General features: G+C 40.8%; 1 protein-coding gene across 1 annotated transcript in view; it reads left to right on the top strand.

Moving 5' to 3' along the window:
* The first annotated feature begins 266 nt into the window (after positions 1-266).
* The window catches only part of LOC108699415 (SLAM family member 9), a 28,710-nt gene continuing 22,976 nt past the window's right edge, over positions 267-6,000 (top strand). The window contains exon 1 of the mRNA XM_041573589.1: positions 267-368. The gene's annotated coding sequence lies outside the window, so the exon portion shown is untranslated. The remainder of the gene's footprint in view (positions 369-6,000) is intronic.

Below are 6,000 nucleotides of genomic sequence, written 5' to 3'. Positions count from 1 at the left end.
CTAAGTAATGCAGTCCTGGATCAAAGAAAAAAATCAAACTCACCTGATCAATATTTGGCCTGAAATCGATTGGGGAGATCTGTCGGAAGCCCCCACACACATGCAAATAAGCTGCCGAATCAGTCTAAAGGACAGATATTGGCAGCTTTAATCTGCCCATGTATGGCCACCTTTACTCTAGATAACAAACAGTTGCTGGAAATGTTATTATTATGGAATGTTTTAATCTATAGAGAAACCTCAGCAGTGCAATGGTTCAGCAGTTACTTACACGACTTGTATTCTGGTGTCTGGAGTTTTTCTGCAGAGAGAAGAGAGAGGAGATATCAGAATCAGATCTCTGCCAGAATGTAAGATGGTGACAAAAGGTGAGAAGGCTCTTTGTTTTTTCAGCTTTGTGTTGATAATTGTGTGATACACCCCTCAGCACCCAAGCCTTGTGATCACAATTGGCCAGATAGGGAAACCCTTTAGTTGTGTGGGTACAGTTCATCTAAGTGTTACATCTGCACAGTGATTAAAAGGGTTTCGTGAGGAGGATTAAAATGAGCAAATCAGAAATGAAAGGATATCTACCGTATATACTCGAGTATAAGCCGAGTTTTTCAGCCCCCAAAATATGCTGAAAAACTCTACCTCGGCTTATACTCGGGTTAAGCGCAAAAACAGTCGCCGGCGTCTTAGAATAATCGCCGGCATCCAAGAATAGTCGCCAGCGTCCAAGAATAGTCTCCAAGAATATTCGCCGGCCTCCAATGGGAGCAGAAACCCTCAATTTTTTGATTGAAACTTACAAGAAGCTGCTGCATTTCTCACCCTATGCTCGAGTCAATAAGCTTTCCCAGTTTTTGGAGGTAAAATTAGGTACCTCGGCTTATACTCGGGACGGCTTATACTCGAGTATATACGGTAATTAAAGTAATTAACTCAATGTTTGCCTCCAAAATTGGTTTTAGGGGAAACCTGAAGCGTTTCAGTACATTGTGTCTGTAGTACAGAAGGGATTGGTTCATATGACACAGACAAGCTACTGTGACAGAGAATTGTAGTTTTAAGTAGAAACAATGAGTTGAGGGGTAGAAATTATTTATAAGGAGGTCATTACAATCCAGAGAAAACAGTTTTACAGCAGAAAAAAGGGAGAAATCTGCTTTTATCTGCTTCATTGATTTGAGCCCCAGAAATGAAGCGATTGTGTTAAAAAAAGGCTTTAGTTCCTCCCATTTTTTTGCAATCTTTTTGTTCCACCCACTGAATTAAAACTGAAAGTCTGCAGTTCAACTGCATCTGAGTTGTTTCATTTAGAATTCATTGTGGTCATGTACAGAACCAAAATTAAGAAAAAAGTTGTCTTTCTGTCCAAATATTTATGGACCAAACTGTATATGTGTTATACTATTTTTAAATGTACCTACAATATCAGCTAACTGAAAGGGAAAAATAGGTACGTTAAGCCAAATTTGGGTTGTGCCTGCAAATACAGCGACCCTGTGTTCGCCATTTAGATGCACAAGCGCAAGAGTGTTTATGAGATTATCAGACTGTGCATCATTTGACAAGAATCAGCTGTTCCACAGGCATTCGCTTAGTTATGCGTCTGCGCTGCATCAGCCCTGGTTCACACACATGTAGTAGATTTTGGCACCGAAACACACAAGCGTACATTTTGGTGCTGAAATGCTGTATTAGACTGTAGAGTGAAGGTGCTGTATGGCATTAGCCTTAAGTCTGCTTATGGTGGTGTGTACCAGACAACACTGAGCTCTGCACCTTGTTCTAGATTATTCTGTGTAAAATTATAAATGTTAGTGTTGCCACCTAAAATTTGTTGATATGCCATAGAAGCCAATGGTGTATATTCCGCATTTAACAAGTTGCAAATGGAGTTTTGTTTTGCCCTACAATTTTGTGCCAGTTGCCATATATGTGCATGCATAAAAATAAATGGAAAAATATGCGTTTACTTTGATTTTCTGCCATGGCTTAAAGCAACTGTGAATAAACCAATTGAAAGCTTTCCTAAATATGAAAACTGCAGGGAAAACCTCAAGATAAAAGGAAATAAAATATCAATTTTAGCTGCAATGAATTCTGCACTGAAATCCATTTCTCAAAAGAGCAAACAGATTTTTTTATATTCAATTTTGAAATCTGACATGGGGCTAGACATTTTGTCAATTTCCCAGCTGCCCCTGGTCATGTGACTTGTGCCTGCACTTTAGGAGAGAAATGCTTTCTGGCAGGCTGCTGTTTTTCCTTCTCAATGTAACTGAATGTGTCTCAGTGGGACATGGGTTTTTACTATTGAGTGTTGTTCTTAGATCTACCAGGCAGCTGTTATCTTGTGTTAAGGAGCTGCTATCTGGTTACCTTCCCATTGTTTGGCTGCTGGGGGGGGGGAAGGGAAGGGGTGATATCACTTCAACTTGCAGTACAGCAGTAAAGAGTAATTGAAGTTTATCAGAGCACAAGTCACATGACTTGGGGCAGCTGGGAAATTGACAATATGTCTCGCCCCATGTCAGATTTCAAAATTGAATACAAAAAAATCTGTTTGTTCTTTTGAGAAATGGATTTCAGTGCAGAATTCTGCTGGAGCAGCACTTTTAACACTTTTATTCATTTTGGAATATAACTTTTTTCCCATGACAGTATCCCTTTAAAGTCAGCTGGGGAAATGCGTGTTTGACCTGCTGTGGACCTTAGTGGAACATTTCCTACTTTACCTGTTAAATTATGTAAGTGACTTACCATATTTATTTTTAAGTTTGCCTAATAGGAAAGAAATTAAAGACCAAAGTTACAATGACAAGTAAACACAACAAATAAATATACAGGAAAATGCCCACATGCTGGTTTTCATGGCTATATTATTTGCTATTTTAAATATACAATCCCGTTTCCAAAAGTAGTTGAGACACTAAACTGTAGCAGGTCCATAGGGAGTTCCAATAAAGGGGTCATTTTTGAAGATATTAATTTTTAGCCCAAAGTAAAAGTAGCACATATATATTATTCATTATTGCCAACAATTTCAGTTTCTTTTTAACTTATCTGACGTGTCTCCTTTAGGTATATATATTTAGATATCACATAAATATGATGCAGAATGACTATACATAAATACACACAAACATACTGGTGTCTACTTTAAGAAATATTATATTGTGAATAAATACTATGTTATTAAGGAAAAAAACAAATCACTGGTGCTAAACCAGGCAAGCAGCAGACAGTTCGACACGTAAGGCCCTTGCAACAGATCACACTTTCCACCCTCCTAATAACAAAAGATCTTGTTTGCATTGCTAACCCCACCTAGTGGTAGACATAAGAATAGCACCCAAACAGGAAAAAAACTGATGTCTTGCTGCTTTGGTGCTATTCTCATGTCTACCACTAGGTGGGGCTAGCCTTACAAAGCATTTGTTAGTAATGCAAACAAATTGTTCAGCAGAAGTGTCAGATGGCTGCTATCTGGTTAGCTGTTATTGTTTTGTCAATAGGCTGCTGATGGGTTACTGGGGAGGGAAGGGGGGTGATATCACTCCAACTTGCAGTACAGCAGTAAAGAGTGACTGAAGTTTCTCAGAGCACAAGTCACATGACCTTAGGGCACTTGGGAAACTGACAATATATCTAGTCCCATGCCAAATTTCAAAATTAAATATATAAAAAAAAAAACGTGTTTGCTCTTTTTCTCCTGGAGCAGCACCATTAACTGGTGTGTTTTGAAGAAGAAAAAAAACGTTTTCCCACGACAGTATCCCTTTAACAAAAAATTAGGCTAGAAATATAGCACATTATGTTCTGTAGATTTGATACCAGCCCAATTCAACCACAGCCCTTTAGCAGTAAAGATCTGTTTCTCCAAAGATGCCCCAGTAGCTCCCCATCTCTTTTTCTTCTGATTCACTGCACATAGGGTTGCCACCCAGCCGGTATTTTACTGGCCTAGCCTTTTTTCGAAAAGGCAGCAACCCAAACTGTATACGCTCTGTGCTGCTGTCACTTACTGAGCTTAGGGACCCACTCACAATATACAGTACACATAGAATAGAAATGTCACAATATAAGGCTGATTAGTAATTAATACACATAATTACTACATGGCAGCACAGAAACCAGTGCAATTAGCATCAGAATTGAATAATCAGGCATTTTTAGCAATATTCATTTTTAGAGTTTAGTTCTCCTTTAATGTAAATGGCCAGTGGAAAAACATATGGTCTATGTAAGAGTATGTACATGTTTTCCCACCAGTGGGAACAGAGCTTTTGTCCCATTGAGAGGCTCACCCCAAAAGACAAACTGCTAATTTTCAATGCCAAAATTATGGGTAGGTAGACAAGGCACATACCAAAGATCACTATTTGGGGATACACTTGCCAGGAGAATTTTGTTTTGTGTGTATCGTAATCTCAGCCACTGTCACCCAGCTTTTAATTAAAACAAGTTTGTTTTTAACAACATAAGGAAGAGCCTCCTACCCCCAGTCCCCTCTTGGTAAGAATGGTGTGTTGCACAGGCTAGGGAGATTTGGTTTGAGCACAGTAAAGGTGGCCATACATGGAGAGATCCGCTCGTTTGGCGATGTCGCCAAACGAGTGGATCTCCCTCCGATATGCCCACCTTGAGGTGGGCAATATCGGCTGATCCGATCGTGGGCCCTAGGGCCCAACGATCGGATCCTAACGATGCCCAAACGGGCGGTCAGATCGCGGGACCGCATCAACGAATAGATGCGGCCGCGATCCAACGGGATTTTCTGTCCCATCCGATCGAGATCTGGCCGACTTTCGGCCAGATCTCGATCGGTGAAGCCCGTCGTGGGGCCCCATACACGGGCCAATAAGCTGCCGACACGGTCTGTCGGCAGCTTTTATCGGCCCGTGTATGGCCACCTTAACTTAGCGTGGCTGGCTGCTGGTAATAGAAGTTACGGCAGATCAGTTCCCAGCCAATCAGAAAGGGTAAGTGGGGAGGGCAACGAATGAACTTGCTTTGTGGCTAAAATATACTCTGGGATTATGACAAATTCTTGTTTACAGAGGCAGAGAGTATGTTCACCTACTGTATGTGTATAATCAAGTGTGTGTTTTTACCAAGAGTTACCAAGAGTCAAATGTACTCTGAATTTAGTTGTTTTTATCATATTTTCAAATCTTGCATTTTACAGCATCCTTTCAACTTCCAGATATGCTTGTGTTTAAAAATAAATAAACAAAATTGCCAGGGTTCTTCTTAAAAGATACCGATCATCCCAACATTGTTTCTCCCAACAGAGGTGCGGCCTAATAAAGCTCTTCATCAGGCGGGAGCTCACACTGCTGGAAGCCATGTTTAGTGAGACGCATTTTCAGAACGAGCAAGAACTAGGAAACTATCCTTATTGTCCCAACATAGCCACCCAAACCAGGAGCTCCCTCTTCATCCCACCCAACTGTCCCATTTTCTGCAGGACGGTCCCAATTTTAATAGCTCAGCCTACAGTCTCATTTTTTCATTGAAATGTCCTGAGTTCTTTATCTTCTGCACAGACACCAGGAAAAGATACAATGTTTCCAAAACGTAATTAAATAAGAGGATTTTGGCAGAGGCCAGATTACTCAGCACCTGCACTTAGATACATTAGTAACTTTTTAAGATAAACAAGTTAGTGATGTGTGGGATGAGAAAATCCGGCTTCCCTCCTCCTTTTATAGACTTGAATGTCACTCCCTGACAATGATGTCACAAAAGGGGAGGGGCTGTAGGCATGTGCCTATAAAACCGGAAGCCGCTAATCTAAGGAGGGAAGAGAGCAGGCAGAAGAGCTCAACCCGAACCTGCCCATGACCCACAAATGGTGCAGAGAGGTCAGCCCTAACCTGTGGGTATCAGCCCAACCCGCAAATCTCTTGGGGGAACTGAGACTCACAGCTAAAAGGGCAATTTCAACTACATTAGCATAACTGTAATACCACATAAAACATGACCCTGAAATGTTTTCCACAACCC

This window comes from Xenopus laevis, chromosome 8L (genome assembly GCF_017654675.1).
Source record: "Xenopus laevis strain J_2021 chromosome 8L, Xenopus_laevis_v10.1, whole genome shotgun sequence".
NCBI classification, from domain to species: domain Eukaryota; kingdom Metazoa; phylum Chordata; class Amphibia; order Anura; family Pipidae; genus Xenopus; species Xenopus laevis.
The sequence above is the reverse complement of the archived record's forward strand: the minus strand, read 5'-3'. Positions and strand labels throughout refer to the sequence as shown.